General features: G+C 50.1%; 1 protein-coding gene across 3 annotated transcripts in view; it reads left to right on the forward strand.

Moving 5' to 3' along the window:
• Nucleotides 1-7,380: 7,380 nt before the first annotated feature.
• Nucleotides 7,381-17,892, forward strand: part of ANKRD11 (ankyrin repeat domain containing 11) — a 137,104-nt gene continuing 126,592 nt past the window's right edge. For all 3 annotated transcript variants that reach the window (XM_065848301.2, XM_065848300.2, XM_071814541.1), the window contains exon 1: nucleotides 7,381-7,586. The gene's annotated coding sequence lies outside the window, so the exon portion shown is untranslated. The remainder of the gene's footprint in view (nucleotides 7,587-17,892) is intronic.

The raw sequence follows: 17,892 nt of genomic DNA on the forward strand, positions 1-17,892 counted from the left end.
AATGAACATTCTGTTCACCAGGCCTGCGAGGCTCATCTTTCCTGCCCAATTTCTTCATATGCCTTCAAAAATCCGTGTTTCTTTCTCCTCTCCTGTCTTGCTGCCTAGGATGGTTTGTGCAGATTTTTCTCCCTCCCTCCTGCCTGCATGTCTCCCCTCAGGTGGCTCCAGGGCAACTTTTAGGTACCATCACTGTTGGTAGTTCTCCCAGCTCACCTGTCCTGAAGTATCTTGGGCATTATTGAATGGGAGGTTGCTGGGCTACGTAAAATAATAATAAATAATTATCTCCCTTCCCAGCAGGTCTGAATTAGCATCCTCTTTCTAGAAGAGTCTCTTAGGATGTTAATTGTCATCTGCCCCCTGGGATGTGTCTCAGTAAACCTTCTCCCAGCAAGGTCTATTAGCATGTTAATGTCCTCCTCACTCCTGGAAGTCTCTTTGTATCACTGGCTTAATCGTCAAACAGCTTAATTTACAGACACAAAATTAAACTGGTTGCAATTAATCCACATTGGCTGGCCATAGCTGGCAGTGTCGTGGTGGGGAGGTGACAGTGGCTGTGCAGACACCAGTGGCTCCTCTGCCCTGCAGATCCGGCCTGGTGCGGCCTAGCTGCCCAGGAGATGCTGTGTGGCCTCATTGCCACCCATCTCCACTCCACACTGGCTCTCCTGGCATGAGGCTGAAGGCTGCAAAACCCACGTCTGTCCCCTTGGAGAATGTGAGGAGCCTGGTCTGACCCGGGCACACGCAAAAGCAGAGGTGAGACAGGCACTGCAGAGCTGCAGTGGGGACTGACAGCAGAAAAAGCTCCGGCTGGGCAGTAACAAGAGCAGAGCACAAGCCTCTGTTCTCTGCCAGCCCTGCTCAGGCAGGTGGCTGTCACAGAGCATCACATCTTCATCTACCGTGCAGAGGGATCCATGGTGGGGGGTTATTGACACTCCAGCTGTTTGAAGGAGGAAACAGCTCCTTTGGAAATGCCGACTGATGGGGAGGCTCCCTCCAGCATGGGCACAGAGCTGAGACGTGTGGGATCTCCAGTGCGGAACCACGGGATGGAGCAATCGCGGCACAGTGCGTTGGGAACTAAGGGGCTGTGGAACCCCCAGTGCCCCCAGCCACTGCAGGACATCAGCACCACATGCATCCCACCTCCCCTTCGCTCAAGGCATGTCACACATCCATCGATTTTGTGATTAGACCTGTTGCTAATTAGGCCTGATCTATTTTTAAAGAGTTGCATCAATGAAACAGAATTACAGGCTGATGAGAAGTGAAGCATGCAGTGCAGACAGGACTTCACTGACTCCAGCCAGCCAATCGGGTTGAACCATGCCTGCCTTTCAGCTTCACTCCAGCTTCAGTGAAGACAAACCTGCACCCATTTAATGATGGAGGGCAACAAAAGCTGAACAGGTCCAAACTCCAGCACAGACCACCCAGCTGAGTACGGGTGGGCTCACTGACTGCAAAAGCAGCGTTTCAGGTCTGTAGGGCAGCTGGGCTCTCACTGTGACACTCCCAGCCAGCAGATGCAACCCTTGATGTGACAAAACCATCCTGACTGGGAGGACTGGTTATCTACAGACACAATGGAGCTGATTCCTCCTTTCACATGGTGCCTCAGAGGCAACCAGATGGTGAAACACCAGGTGGGAGAGCTGGGGGGTCCTCACTGGTGCCAGCACAAAATGATGCCAGGAATCAAGAGGTTTTGCCCTGTGTGCAGCCAGTGACCGCCACAGCCACGCTGCAACTTCAGCGTGGGCAGCTTGGGCTGTGCTGCATACGTAGAAGTGAGCGCTGTCCCCTCTGCGTGAGCAAGAGGTGACCTTGGGAAAGGTGGCTTCAGTGGCTGCCCTCAGCCTGGCAATGTGCTCCTCTGGGAGTCAGCCAGCATGCTGAGAAAACAGATAGAACCTGATCCAGGCTCGGCCTCGCTGGGCTGTGCTCCAGCCATGACATCACTCAGTAATGCCACGTGTATTTACTACAGGGGAAAGGTGTGGGACTGGAGGCTGAAATCTCTGGTTTATCGCTGAGCAGGTCAGGAGCAGGCAGCAGCATTAGCAGCCCCAGCCCTGGAATTTTCAGGCCAAGAGAAATCAGTTTCTACAGCCAACTCCTATCTCCTGCTTTCGTGCTCCCTGTAAGACAATCTTGCCCCTGTTGCCCTTGTCCCCCTAGTCACAGAAAGCTCCTTACAGATGCCACCAGCCCCTCAGCTGAGCTCAGACTCATTCCAGCCCAGCACTGTGCAAACTGAGCGAATGGATACCTGGAATCAGGTGGCCACTGCGCTATCCACAGACTTCACATCAATAATGAATCAAAGGATTAAATGTAGAGCTGAAGCTGCTAGGAGGTAAAGTCAGACTTTTATTTAACAGATGAAGGCTCGCTGTGTTACCCACCAGGCCAGGACTCCTCTGGGCAGGACAAAACCACACAGCTTGGCGCTGGACAGGAAGCCCCTGCGTGTTCCAGCAGCCCTCAGCAGTATGCATCTCTGTCACGTACCAGATGGGTTTTTTAGATTACTTCTTTGCAGATGACAAGTCAAGGTCAAGGGAGAGATGCTCCCCTTCAGCACAGCAAGGCCAAGTATCCAGGAAAGCCTTAGGCTTAGCAACAAAGGACATGCTTAAAAGACCACAGGCCTGTCCTTCCAGCACAGCAAAACTCCTCAGCAGGGCGAGCTCTGCTCAGCAGAGAGCCTTTTTGTACCAGCCAGCCCCAAACCATCACACTGTTCCTCCAGGAACAGCTTGGGATTGCTGCAAGTTCCAGAGCTTCCCGCTGCCGTGGCCAGAGCCACTTCCCTCCCTGCTCCTCGGTGCACACAGGGCAGCGCAGCACCCAAACAGCTCCTTCCGAGGGGCAGGGATGGCCCCCAGCCCCACAGTGAGGCAGACTTAGGGACACTGCGCCGGGCTACAAACTCTTATCTTTGAGTCATCTTTGAAGACCAGAGAGTTTCAGACAGGTAGGCGACAGATGGCGATAGGCAGGGGATCCCAGGGACTCAGCCAGCGCCTGAACCGCCTGCCAGTCACGGCTTATGTGTCACTAGAAAAGCAAAGGAAATGCAGCCATGAAGGAGCAATGCTCAACACGGGCACCGCCTGGCTCAGCTTGCAGGGTCAGAGCAGGAAGAGGGAAACTCAAAGGCCACGAATGAGCAGATTTTTCCACGGGAGTGCACTCCCCAGAGAGCTGCTGACGCGCGTGGAGCTTGGGAGAAGCCCTAGAACCCATCTGTGTGCAGGAGGAGGCTGAAGTCATCTTCAAACCCCACAGACTGGAGGAGACCGGTAAGCTCCGAGCGAGCAACTGTCGCTCCACACCCCTGAAATCCAGAAACAGGCTAGAAACCTAAAGCCTGTCATTAGGAATCATAAAAACAGTAATTAGAGCAGGACTGTCACGAGTTCACGCCTAGAACATCAATACAAGACATTTCCCCAGCAGCAGGGGCCCACTGCCCTCAGAAAGCATCCTCCTCCAGGGATGCAAGAGGCCTAAACCTCCACAGACTTATTGTCTGCACAGGTGTAACATCCTTTGGGAACCACATAAATAGATTTACTATCTACAGGAGCAGCTCAGAGCTTTGAGAGGCCCAAAAATGCTGCTGCTGTGCAGGCCAAGTGTGTGGTGTAACATGGGAGCTAAATCAGGCCTTGGTGCTTCCCTGGGCTGGTACTGGACTCAGCTGATGACACTGCAAGCTGCACTGAGGAGTTAAACCTTCTGAAGAATGCTGATTTTGATACAAGTGAGCTGTTGCATTAGTTCAGCCTTATTATTTAATCACATCTCCTAGATCTGTGAGCAACCACCTCATTATAAAGCAGGTGAAAGCCCCGTCTTCTGTTTCTTAATGGCATCACAGGCAGGAGGCCTTAAGTTGCAGTTGTCCTTTAACAACAACAAAAAAATACAAGGATGGCTTAAGAGTAGTTTTATTTAAGAAAAATGAGATAGTGCGCAGAGTTAGGGAGGTTTCTGCTGCAGTACCCGGAGCACCAGCTCTGCTCCTTGCTGGCTTTCCAAATGGCTGCTTTGTTTGCCAAAACCATCTCTGTTCAAAATGTTCATAATGACATTACCTAAAACATAAGCCAAGCTTCAAGTAAAGGTTCTTCTCATAAAGATCTTCTAAAGTTTTATTCTCTTGGCCTCTCTGATGTTGGCACTGAGTGGTCACACAGGATTTAGCCTGACGTCTGACCGCAGCTGTCGTAAATCACACATTGTCTAATCTATTAAAAATAGTTTCCCATCTTCATGTTCTGATAGGAGCCTGAGCGGCAGAGAACAGCCCCCACAGTAACACACTGTATTTTTGCCCATATAATTGACATGATGGGAGCTCAGCTGAAGTGGTGAGATATGAACATGGTTACCCATGGGCTGCAAAAGCTGGTGAGCACCCGACACAGGTGCCAGTGCCAGAGATAGACAAGGAAAAGAGTAACAGAGCAAGGACCAAAGCTCACAGAGCTCTGTGCCCAACATTAGTGTCCTTTTAGTTTGCTGTGACAGACAGAAATAGGCCTGAAAGCACATTCCCCAAGTGGCCTAATTTCTCTGCCCTCACACAACGTTCTCTTTCCTCCTCAGCACCAGAATATTTGTTTTATTTTAGGATTTGAGAGCTCACAACCTTTAGTGAAGGATAAAGGTGCTCAACAACTAACTCTAATGTTGTTTGGTTTTCTTTACAATGAAGTTGCAAGGAGCAAAAGCCATCCCAGGGTAACAAAACCAAGCAGATTAAACATTCTTATCACAGAATTCTCACCTAGAAAAAACACGGAACAGCCCCAATTGAAATCATCCCCCCCACTCCCACTTTCTTTCACCAAGTGCTTTTAATGTCCCTCCCTGAAATAGGTTGATAATCCACACTGTTGCATTCAAACAAAAAAAAGGTCAGGATGACAGAGAAAGCATCTAACTTCCGCCTCAGCTCTGGATCTTTGACCTGGATGACATTCATGGCTGTCAATGAAGCTGTTAGAGCCAACTATATTTAGGAAATGAAAAAACGTGTTTCCCCTCTCATCTACTAGCTCAGAGGCACCAGAGAGGCAAACACTTATTTTCAGCGAAGTATGACAAGAAGCTTAATGAAAGGAAGGACAAAACCACCCCAACAACCTTTCTTTTGACTGGTTTAGTAGGTCTTATGGAGGAGGAAGATGGGTAGAGATAAAGACTAAGCCTAAGTAGAACACAGGACCAGCTTAACAGGCTCAGAATAAAACTCTCTCATGCTGTTATTTAACAGCAAAGTCGGACACGTGCTCCTGAGCTGCTCCTGCATCGCTGCCCAGCCCAGCAGAGAGATTTTTCTTCCCAGGGGACTCTTGGCATCCTCAGCACATGAGAACACTCCTTAAAGCTGTCAAATGTGCAACTCGACGTGGAATTGCATGAAGAAAGGGAGTTAAAAACCCAGAATGATTACTGATGAGGTTACTGTTAGAAATAGTTTGAGAGCTGCTGCCCCAAGGGTTCCCCATCCCCAGCAACCAAAACAAATCCCAGTGACGCAGCCACACAGGCAGCTGCCACCCACACCAGGGCACCTCGGCCACCCACTCTGGGTGCGGAGCTGCGCACGTGTCCCCATTTGGTACCTGCTGTGACGATCTGCTCTGTAAACAGGATTCTTCGTCCCTGGGGATTGCACAGAACGTGCTTTACCCTGAGGAAATAAAGGGGCTCTGGCACTAGGTGTTTGGTATGAAATACAGATACACAATGAGCATTCCAGTCTTGCAGAAGGGTCATGCTGAGCTCAGGGCAGCTGCGTTTGAGTATCAGGATCTCCCAACACTTTTGGAGTTACCGTAGGGCTGGAGAGCACAAACGTAACCGGCAGGAACAGCGTGGCTGTCCGGAGACATGATGGCCTTGCTGCGGCTCGTGGCCCAGCGGCAGCCAGACAGGACGGGCACTGGCAGCGCTTGCTCCGGTGCAGGAACCGCGGCATCATGTGGTTGCTGGTCTGCATGGCACCGACAAGCACGACCACGCTTACTTCTGCCGCTTCCACGAGCCCAGTGGGACAAAGGCAGGCGCCTAATCCAGCAAAAGCAACTATCCTCGTCTGCAGAGCCACGAGTTTTGTGGTTTAGAAGAGACCCTGTAAATAAAAACAGCACAAAGGCCTCTTGGTGTTATGCAATCAGCGTCTGGAACCAGAGGAAAAGGATCAGAGAAAAAAAAAAGGCACAACAAACACTATCTGGTCAGAAGTAAGTGACCTGTTCCAGGGCGAGAATGAGCGCAGCTGCTGTAACGCACCCGCAGTGTTCAGTGGACATCACCTGGGGGGCTGGCGGAGAAACCAGCGCAGAGGTGGCAAGGGATGGCATGAGGGGTGCACCCTGTGCTGCTGCACCGACACAGAAACGACGGTTTATGTCAGTAACTTCCAAGCAGTTCCACCCTAATGTGGCCCCTTTTAAAAGCCAAAGCAAACATTTTGCATCAAGAACATTTGATGAGAAGGTGACCGAGGACCGGAGCCCCCAGCCCGTGACCCGCGGCGCGGTGTTCGTGGCAGCAGGCGGGACCGAGATGCCGGTCATTGCCGGTGCCGCCAGCCCCGCCGCACCGGAACGCGTGACCAACCGCCCCCGCGCCCACCGGCGGCCTCTCTCCGCCCAGGCCGTCACCCGGGGCACGTCGGTAGCAAACGCCGCAGCCGCGGCACCGGACACGTAAAAACGGGGAGTCCCCGTTCGCGGTGGCTGGCACAAACAAGGGGTAGCGCCCGGTGCCGCGGCGGACACACCGTGAGGGGACGGGACTGCTTGGCTGCGCTGGGGCCGGGGGCACCGGGGTGGGTTTTAACAACGAGCTGGGGGGCCGAAACTCTAGGGAGAGCCCAGTCGAAACGGACACGGGCCTGACCCTGCACCACCCGCCGCCGCCGTCCCGTGCAGAGCCTTTGCCGGGCCCCCGGGCACTGTGTAGCCAGAGCGGGCCGAACCTCATCACGCCCCGCACGTACCGCGCGGCCCCGCAGCGCCAAGACCGACCCACACCCCGCCCCGGAAACACCGCCACGCTCGTGACCTCTGCAGAGACCGCCAATGGGCGGCCGCGCCGTTAAGACACGTCAGCCAATGGCGGCCCGTCCCTCTCCGCCTTGCCCCGCCTCCCCGCTCCCGTCGGCCCCCGCGCGCGGCGCGGTGTTGGGGGGCTGCGCCGCCGCGTTTCACCTCCCTCCGCTTCCCCCACCCCGCACTGACGTTGCGGCGGCGCTATCCACTCTTCCGCCAATGGGGTGCGCCGACGCGGCGGGCCAATCAGCGGCGGCGTCTCAGCGGTGTCTGATCGGGCGGCAGCGCTGCGAGCCGAGGCCGAGCGCGGCGGGGCCATGGAGCGCGCGGCAGGCACGCGCCGCCGCCACTGCCCGCGCGCCCGCCGCTAGTCCCGCGCGCCCGCCGCGCAGCGCCGCCACTCACCCCCCCGCCGCCCCTCTATGCGGCGGGGCCGGCGGAGCCGCAGGCCGCGCTCCCCCGCCACGCTGCCCTCGGCCTGCTGAGCGCCCAGCGCCGGTAAGGGGCGGCGGGGGGGCGAGGCCCAGGCCGGGGAGGAGGCTGCGGCGGCCTGGGAGGGGTGGGAGCGCGGCCTTGGTGGGGCCGGGGGTACTGAGGGGGTGAGAGCAGCGAGGCCGGGGGGGGCACAGGGGGCGGGGGGCGGACACCGGGGCCGGGCCGCGGGAGAGCGACGTGTTGAGGGGTGGAAGAGAACGGAGCGTTTTGTGGGTGGTGGAGGAAATTTGGGGCTGTTGAAGGCGAGGAAGGGCTGTGGGGGGGGACTGTGCCGTGGGGTGGGTTTGGGGGCTCATAGCTCAGGGGCTGATAAATATCTGGGGTGTGGAGGTCTGTGAGAGCCGTGGGGTGTGTTTGGGGTGGAGGGACCACGGGGCTCTGGGGGTGCCCGTCCTCCTCCACCCCGGTGTTTTTGGGGGGACATGGCAGCGCGGGGGGGGTGTGGGGGGGAGCGCATTTTGGGGTGAGCGCTGTGCGGGGAGGAACAATACCAAAAGTTGTCTGAAATGGTAATTTCCGTTTCCCATTTCATCATCCCTGGGTAGGCGTTAGCTCTGCTGTGAGTGCGCAGAGGATGGAGCTGAACCCAGCTGCCCCAGCCGCGCTTATTTATTTATTTTCCAGTTTAATCTTTAAATTGCTCGGTATTTTTCTCCTTGGAGGAGCCTTTGTGTGCGGGGAGGGGCTGCTGGACACCTTTGCCCCTTAGCAAAGAGACAAAAAAAAAAATTGAACCCAAAACAGCTGCACTTCTGCAGCCCAGAATGAACCTCCCCCAGGCCAGTGGATTGATGGCGTGTTTAGAAAGGCAAATCGCCGCTCTCCCCCAAAGGAGCCCTCCGTGCCCTCTGCCCTTTCCCAGAGAGAGCAGCTGTCTGGCGAGGGGCTGTGCGTGCGGTGGAAAATCGGCCCCTTCATTGAGGCACAAGAGCCGGTGTGTTTACGGGTTGGCTTCTACTCGAAGCTTAGGGATGTGTTTTGATATCCAGTTGCAGGAAAGGGTTCCTCCCCCCTCCTGGTTTCGTACACAAAGTGCTCTCTTACCGCCGGGGACATGGCCCTATAGGCAGAGAACAAATTCCAGGCAGCTCTTGAAGCAAAATTCTCTCTTGAGATGGCTTCTGAAATTGGGTATAGACTGCCTTTTTTTTTTTTTCTCTCTTTCTTTCCTGTGTAGGCAAAGACATTTAGCTGAAAACATCATGCGGATGTAATGCTTTGTAGTGGCTGTGTGCTTTCTTGAAATGCTGGAATTTGTATAAATGTAAGGAACTTGGAGTTGAATGAATTTTGCCTTTTTTTCTGGTTTGTTCATAAAATGGAACATTTTTATATAATCACTCTAATTATTTCCTTTTTTCTGGGAGAAAAAAAACTCTCCATGGAGTCACAGAGAGGGAAAAGGAGATTAACTGTCGCGTGTTTTCAAATGGCATTGGTACGTTCTTTTGTGTTTGCGCTACCAGGAACTAAATATTTGACTTGATTAACTTAAAAAGTTGGCGTTTATACAAAATGGATTTACTGGCAGATTGAAGGCGCGTATTGGAGCACTTTGAGATGGTTGTAGGGGGAGGGGGTTTGAAGTGCTGCGTGGGGCCAGAGCTGCGCTGGCCCCTCCAGTCTCCGCAGGGAAATTAGGCTCCTTGTGCCCGTCAAGCGTCTCCCTGCAACCGCCTGACCTGTTTTCTCACCCTGGGAAGTGCTGAGGCCGTGGAAGTTCTTGCTGCAAGGTGGGGGTCTGTACACAGTCCTACTGCCTTCTCACGTCTGTCCCCAAATCAAAGCCTTGCCTGCGCTCCTGTGTCTGTCCTGGCGTCTGCTCTTGGTGCCTGCGCGTTGCAGAGCTCAGCTTTTCTTTGTGCTGAGCTGCTCCAGGTGTCTGTGGCTCCGGGAGGTGGTGCGAGAAGGTGTAAGACGTGCTGGGGCACATCTGTGTGTCCTCCCTGGCGCAGGGCGCTCTGGCTTGGGGAGTCTGGGGCTGTGTGACGGGCGAGCTGGGACTCGCGGCCCCTCCGGACTCTGAGTAAGCGCCGAGGGTTTGGTTGCAGACCCCACAGCAGACAGAGCTAGCTGCCCATGCAGTGAGTAGTATGGTGGAGTCAGGAGCACATACGAGTTTCTGCCCCCAAACCTGAGCAGTTCTCATCTATTTTCATTGCTTATTTCTGCTCTAAACAGCCGTTCCACGAGCCCTGGTCACGTAGGCGTTAGCGGCTTTGACAGGCTGGAAACTGGAGATGTTAGGTTTAGTGTTTCACAATTGTTTTTACCGTTCAGTTCTGCTTCTGCTTTTAAAAATGAACTCTTGTCTGTATCTCCATTTCATCAAAAACGTTGCACAGGGTGAATTGATTCTTAGTATGGGGGAAGAAAACTCAAAAAAAAAAAAAAAAGACCAAGCCCAAACAAAAAAAAAAAAAAACCAAAACCAGAAACCAACGGAGCACAACAGCCCCACCAAAACAAAAAAACCTCCAGTGAAGCCCTGGGCTCCATTTCTTCCTTCGTGTGTGGCAGCCAACCTGTTAAGATTATTTTATTTTCTACTTATGTTTAGATTGACTAAGTCTCCAAAAATGCTCCAAAGCAAAGTGGAGTGCATGGTGGTGTCGTGCCGCGTTCTGTGCTGCTCAGCAGAGCAGACAAATGTATTTCTCTGGGGTCAGTGAAGACTCGTCGTGTTAATCAATACCGAACCAGCAGCGTTCCCTTTGCAGTAACCCAGATGCAGAACCTACAACTGGTGGTGATTATTTTAACTGTGTAATTGTAACATGGCTGTGTGATGACAGTGTTTCCTGCAGATACTTCAAAGGAGGGTTCCTGACAAGTATATCTTTACAGCGTTTAATCTGTACTCTTTGTCTTTATGTTGTGGCTTTTGGACATGTGTTTGAAGTACTAAGTTTTTTATTTTTTTTCCACTCCTGTTTTTCTGTACATTAGAAGGTGGCAATACTCTGTAATAATGAAGTGTCTCAAGTGTGGGAATAAACCCAGGATTCTGGGGACTCCCACGGTGGCTTGTTGCTTTTGGTTAGTTCTGGATCCATGCAGTGACTAAGGTAAAAACTAGGAAGAGCTTCAAGTTACTGTGAGGAAATGCTGGTATGTTGGTTTTTTTTTTTTTTTTTTAAAAAGTGCTTGAATCTTCTCTAAGTCCATGTGTGGCTTTGTTTGGGGGGAAAATAGGTTCTGTGGTGACCTGAGTCTTAACTGGGACAGTCTAATTACTCTGTGAAGAAATCCTTCTCGGAGGAAAGGAAATGCCCAGGACCAGAGCTGGTTAATTACATTTGGTAAAATTACCCGGTGATGACTTAGTGACGAGGTTGGCCCCTCTCCCTCCCTCCGTGCTGAGTACCTGAATTTCAGGCTCGACAGTCTGCCTGCTGGATTGAAATTCTTCCTCGGTATTAAGATTTAATGGTGGTAGATACCTAGCAAGTAGTGGCAGGTATGGCTGCTTTTCAGTACAGCAAAGCAAATAATACTTGGAAATATTTACATGGTGGTTGTTATTCTAATCGTATTTCCTTGATGAGGCTCTAGTAAAGGTGGTTTGTCTGCTGCCTCTATTGCAACTGCGAACTGTGTATATTGTGGTTGTAAAAGGCCGTGGAGAGAAACTGGTGTCTCCATAGCAAAGATTTTAGCGTTTCGTGATAAACTCATGTATATTTTTACCCCATCTAATTTAAAACTGTCTGCACGACGCTTTACAGGAATGATTTGTATGCAGCTTTTAAATATTTTTTCTTTCCTGCAGGAGAGATGAGAGGCACAGAGCTGCTGTTGGAGGGTGCAGAGCGCTGGGATTCTCACCAAAGTGTCGGGTCATTTGTATGCCACTGGCGCACGGTCATAAAACATCCTCGCATAAATGTTAAAGGGAAGCTTGTGTAGTCAATTATTGGAAATCACCAGCATCCTAAACAGTGCGGGTTTGTGCAGCCAGAGCCTTGTGGGGTGTGGGTGGGCAAACACTGTGGAGGGACAGGAACCATCAGCCCGGCTTGGAGCAGGTTCCACTGTACCTGGAATTTTCAAGCTTTCCTGTGTGAGAACTGGTGTTTTCTGGTGTATTTTCTCATGCAGCTGTTGGGTATTTAAAGATCTTAATGGGAGTCTGGGTGGCAGTGCCAGCTTCATCTGTGGCCGGTCACAGGTGATGCCAATTTGTAATCCTTTACAAGAATATAAAAATAAAAAAAAATAAGCAGCAGCTTAAATGCTAATAGTGAAAAATCTGTTCAGCATGCAGTGTGTGTGTGTAGAAAGCGGGCACAGCATTGGACTGGGGAGTCTCTGTCAGCTGAGGGCTTTTAAAAATCAGTTCTAATTTTTATGCTGTATGTGGAATGGCTAATCCCATAAAAGCCTCGCACCTTTTGACAGATGAAATGCTGCTGCTCTTAACTTATTTGAGCGAAATATTTTTATAGATGGTATTAGCTCTGTGGCTCCGAGGGTAATGCAGTCCTTACACGAGAAAGATCTTGCTTTGATCTGACAGCTTTCAAGATCCATTTCCAATCACCGAGTTCCATTAACTCTGTTTATAATGGTGCCCTCAGACTTTTTTTTTTCTGTTTATGTGACTCTTTAGGGTGTTAACATTTCTGCGTATATGAGTTCTGTTTAATAAACCGAAGGAGTAATTGGGGTCAGAAAAAGAAATAATCATGTTAGAAGGTGTGGTTAATTCTATCAGGTGTTTTGGGCTCCAAAATTCCTCCCCTTGATTCTTCAGTGTTTTCCCCCAAATTGTAGGATGTAGAAAAATGATCAAATCGCCACCAGAAGAGGCCAGCGGGGCAGGGTGGTCCCGTCCCTCTCAGCACCGCCGGCTCTGCCAGACCATGCCGTGAGGACCCGTCCTGACCCTTCCTGCCGCTCGCACTTTTGGTAGTGGAAGGACACGAGCTCCTCAAAAGGACTTGTGAAACCTGTGTCTCTTCTAGTTAATTTTCATTTTCTTCCATGCGTGGTATGAATAAGTTGTTCTGCTTGTTGTGAACAGAGGCTGGAATTGCGTTTCGTGAAGGCCGAGGAATTGGGGATGCTGCCCCGAATCAGCCCGAAGCCTGGGCAGTCCTGGTGGAGCGGGGTGGCGGTGACGGGGTAAAGCGGCTGCTGTAGCAGCAGAAAGTGCTGTTTTTTTCTAGGTCAGGGTTGAAGGCGCTGTCAGGGCGGTGATGTGGAGCATATATTACTGTCTGCATTGTCCCTGCCATATGGATGTGTGCAGCGCTGCCCTTGGCATTCATGCATTGAATTATTTATACTCTAAAAATCCATAGGCAGCCTTGCTTCCCCTGCCTCAAAGAAAACCAAACTTATCCCATTAGTGTTTTTAAAATAAACCTTCCACTGTAAGTCATTGCAGTGGCAGGTGCAAACTATTGATTGTATATTGTGTTTATATTAGTAAACCAAAGGTTACAACGTTCGACATCGCGTGGAAACGTTGAAAAATTAATTCTGCTGTTCAGTGCAAGAGTGTTAGTGCTTGTACTGGGTTCATATGTGAGTGAAGTGCATGCGTGTTTCTTCTTTGGCAAGAACATTTACAGGCTTTGAAAATGGAAATGGGAGAGAACTTTTTAGCATGTGTAAAAGCAGCTTTGTCTAAGCTCTGTATTTTTTAAGAGATTGACAGCTTTGCAGTATAGAAAAGGTCTAAAATAATTTACCTTTAGAGCAGCATAATGCAGCTAAAACTGTATCACAGGCATGGCAAAGAAGGGAGATGTTACCCTGTAAAACATGCACCGCGATCCAGAGGCAGCCTGGGCCAGATTTTGGAAATAAATACTGTGCTGTGCTGAGTATCTTGATAGGAAATGAAAGTATGTGTAATTAGGAACTCCTAATAAAATTACATTAAATAGCTTTAAAGGAAAATAAGGTGAATGGAAACTTCATTATTAAGTATAAAACTCTTAACTGCAGCTTGTGCTGCATCTTAGTTTTCAATAAAGCAGCCATGCAAGTGCTCCCCTCCCCCTGTGCACAGCGTTATCAGCTTATCTGGGTAGGAGTTCAGAGCCGTAAAAACTATATCCTGCTTACACCTTCCAGTCTATCCTATGACCTGCTCTGTGTAAACAAGTTGTACCAGGAGCTCCACATTACTAGTGAGTAGCTGGATTTTCTGCAGGCCCATTGGGTCCAGGAGCAGCCAGGCTGAAGTTCCACCAAGTTCTTGTTGGGAATGGTGTCCTGAGAACTGTGACAGAGCTGGTGTCCTGCTGGCTGTGGTGGTGCTGGGACCCTGGGAAAAGCCATCATCTTTGGGGTAAACTTCACACTTCGGGTGTTTTCCACATTGCATGGCGTGGTGGCTGTTGCAGATTGTTGTAAGGACACAGACTGCTTGCTGCACTGGCCGTCCTTCTGCCGTGGCATTGCACCTCGGACGGACTGAAGATGTAAGCCTATTTATAACGTACTGCTACAGTGATATCTTTAGATAGCTGGATAAGATTAGCCATGCTGATGCTGGGAAGAGATATAGGTAGATGTGGGGAAGGGGGGTGTGGGTGGGGGAAACAAACATCCTGCCCATGGCTGGTGGTTTAAATAGCACTGGCTGAGCTGGTGCTCTAGTTACAGGCTTTGGCTGCTTCCCACAGTGAGCTGTCTCCTTGGTTTCATCTTGCAGCGAGGCACAGGCAGACACGCTTACCCAACGAGATCGTGGGTCTGCAATGAACAAGCCTGTGTGTTTCCGTGTGTAAAACTACCTTTCTGAGCAGTCCCAGAGTTGAACGCACTAGCCAGGTTTGACGAGGAAAGGTTGCGCTCCTTGAACATCAATCGACCTTTGACTCCAACTCTTTGTCCTACCACCTCAGAATGGACATGTGAGAGTATGCAAATTTTGAAAATGAGGAGAGCTGCTACCTGCAGTATCTCCTATGGTTTCCTTCCTGGCTGTAGCTGCCCCTTGTCCCCACAGGGTGCAGGTGGTGGCCGTCCCACTCATCCTGGGGATGCTCTGGCTTTGCCAACAGCCCAGGAGGCTCCTGTGTTTGTGACCCTCGTCTGAGGTGCCTGGCATGACTCAGAGCTGCTCTGTTGTGGCGAATTAAATCACCTTCCCATGTGATCACTGCTGGTACTGGGGTGTTAAACTTGTTCTGTGGGGAGAGCTGGATTGCCTTTGAGTTAGCCCTAAGAGATCAGACGAGAAGTCAACTTTGTGGCTTTTTCCTGGTGTGCTGAGTAGTGCTTCTTAATGAGAAAGCTACAGGTCGTAGTCTTAAAATGCTGAATTTCCTTCAGCAGTCTGCTCGGTCTGCTGACTTCCTCTGCCTCACCCACCATTGTGTTTCTTCCCCCTTCAGTCTGTCCCTTCCCTCCTGTGGTGGAGGTTCTGCTCTGCTCTCGCCTTGGTCCTCCTCATCCAGGATTCTTGTCTCTAATTTTAGCCTGTCTGCCTTTTGACGTTCCCTCCCGTCTGTTCCTGCCTTTCTGCTTTTCTCTGAGATCATCCTCTCGAGATCTGGGCCTTGTTTTTGCATGGTGGGAGGAAACTGATTGAGAATGGAGTGAAGCTGCAGGAGGTGAAGGATCTGGGGGTGCGTTGACTTCTGCCAGGGATGAGATTTTGGGGTGCTGGCAGTGTCAGGTCTGCTGTCATGTGCCTCCTGTGTGTACCACTAATGGCTTGTCACTGTCACCACCTATTGTCTGTGGTTAGACCAGCTCTTTGAATCTTTGTCATATGGATTTGTCCTGTGTTTGAACAATAGGACTCTTTTTCACCATGTTACCAGTGATAGTTGTAGGCAGAATTTAGTCTTAGGGAGTAGTGAAGGGGATGGCAGTCTGCAAGAATCCTTCTGATGGTGTATGCACAGACCTGCTATCTTGTCTGTCTGATGCTAATTCGCTCCATGCAGGCTGCAGTAGAGCCGAGTGCACGGCAGGTCTGGCAGTCCCCGATCCCCTGTACTAGGGCACGAAAGCTGCAAGCCCTGTGTTGCTTCCCTGGAACTGTACTTCATGTTGGCACGCGTTTGCTTACATTTACAGAGAAAATGGCTTTTCCTATGCGGATGCGTTTTTGACACAGTAAGCCGGTTCTCTGCAAAAGGCTGTGGGTACCTGACCCCCAAGCTCGGCGTCCCAAAAGGTGCCTTGGCCTGGTGGGATCCACCTGTGTGAGGATCGTGCTGCGGGCATGATCTCATTTGTGCCCAGAATATAAATACTTGCTGCTGCAGACATGCAGCCTGTGGTTTTAGAAGCACATTTGTGAAAACAACATTCAGCCCCTCTACTGCTGCAGCAAAGAGCTTCAGCAGAAACCCAATCCTGGCAATTAGGGAAGGTTTTAAAAGGAACCTAGCAACTGCTACCGTAGTTCCATTTGCAGATTTATTTTTTTTTTAGCCTAAGGTTTGTAGCTGTTTTCTTTGCGTTGTGTGGAGACAGTCTGCGTATCTCTGTAGAAAGGTGGAGGGAGTCGTGGTTGTGCTGAGATCAGCGAGTAAATGAGCTGAAATGCTGGTGGTGCTGCCGTGGGCTCTGCAGCGAGCGCGGCACAGGGACTGGGATGGACCTGCCAGGGTGTGTTGGGTGTTTGTGGGGAACCCGAGCTCACCTGTGCAGAGTTTTGTTACTTTCTGACCTGACTTGCTTGTGTCAACAGTTGCAGCAAGTGATTAACGAATGGTGCTTTCCCCGAGCGTGGTTATGTAAAATGTTAATACGCCGCGGTTTTTTTCAGATTGGCTTTATAACGTGTGCAGGGCTTTCAGCCGAACTTCAAAGAAGGTAGTTTGCTTTATGGCTGAACCTATGAGCAGTTTTATGTGCAGGGTGGAGTGAACTTGTGGAGAATATTGCAGTTTTCCCACTGTCATAAAAACTTATGATCCTCATGGTTTGAGTATTGTTCTGTAGGTGGAGGCACGAGGCAGATGCAGAGGTCGGGAAGCGCGTACGGAGCAAGTTCAGATGTGCCAGCGGAGTCAATGGCGCCTTCTGTGTTCCCAGCTCGCTGAAATGGGTTCAAAAAGCGCCTTGTGCTCTTTCTGGGTCTTCCTCAGAAGCTGCACCTGTGTTACCCGCGAACACACAGCCCATTTCCATGGGAAAGGAACTTGGCAGGGGACGTGAGCCACGGCTCAGAGGGGGCTTTTTTCCAATGCACTATTTTAAAGCGTTCTTAAACGTGGCGTTTCAGAGGGGAAAAGAGACTGAAAGTCAGTTTATAACCTACTTTCTTTCTTTGGGCTTTTCCTTGGGGAACGAGCCAAATGAATTAAAGAAAAAAACAAATAAGTGGCTACCTCTTGAATGAACCTCATTGCAATTTACTGAATTCCTGCTTCAGAAGATATTTAAAAACTGAGTTATTCCCTAAAAAAAGGACTGTTTAGGCTAAGTGATCGTGGTCGGAGAGTAAGATAACCTTTTAAAGCCTCACTTGTGGGCTTTTCTAAAAGTATCTGGTGGAGGATTCTCATTGACCTGTGCTGCTTTTGAACCTGGGGAGGTACAAGATCCTCCGAGTTGTAGAGTCAACGCTGCAAATTCTGAGCTATAAACCAGTTTTCAATAAATAAGTTATAGCTGATTAAAATAAGTCACTATTCCAGTTTCAGTCATATCTCTCTAAATATTCTGAGTGCCTTAGTCCCTCGTTTAAAACATTTTCTCCTGGGATGAGAAGGTACAAATGTGCTCTTTGTTTGCAGCCAGGAAAATTAAGGGATCACAACATTCAAAAATGTACATGCTAGATCTTCTGAAAAACTGTTCCTTAAAGGGTGTATACTAGATCTGAATGTGCAAATACCTTTGTTAAGGTGGTTTGTTTTCCATTCTGTTAGCTTGGAGAATTCTGAATACATTAAAACTTGAAGAAATGAAAAAAGACTATGATCCTTATCTTTGGCTGATCCATTAGCTGTTCCAGCCTTTTATTTATTTTTGTAAACACATGTGTGAATGTAAACATTCTATCCAGAATGGCCTTGCAAATGTTTCTGCATTAACATATATTGTCATGGAGAATAATTTTCATTTAACTGTAATTTGCTTTATATTTTCCTCCGCGGTTGCCGTGGCAACGCGGTCCGATGTGGTGGCTGCTCAGAGCTGGGTGATGCTTTGCTCTCTAATGGACCTCTGTTAATCACCGCCCTGCTCACCCAAGGAACTGGGATTATTTGCAGCAGGCGCTTTATTTATATAAACTTGTAAGATGTCTGTGGTACCTCAGCTTAATATTCAGAGTTATCAAGGGTGCTTTTCTGTTCTGCAGAAGTTTTAAGAACTGTCTATGGTG

This window comes from Patagioenas fasciata, chromosome 13 (assembly GCF_037038585.1).
Source record: "Patagioenas fasciata isolate bPatFas1 chromosome 13, bPatFas1.hap1, whole genome shotgun sequence".
Classification (NCBI taxonomy): Eukaryota; Metazoa; Chordata; class Aves; order Columbiformes; family Columbidae; genus Patagioenas; species Patagioenas fasciata.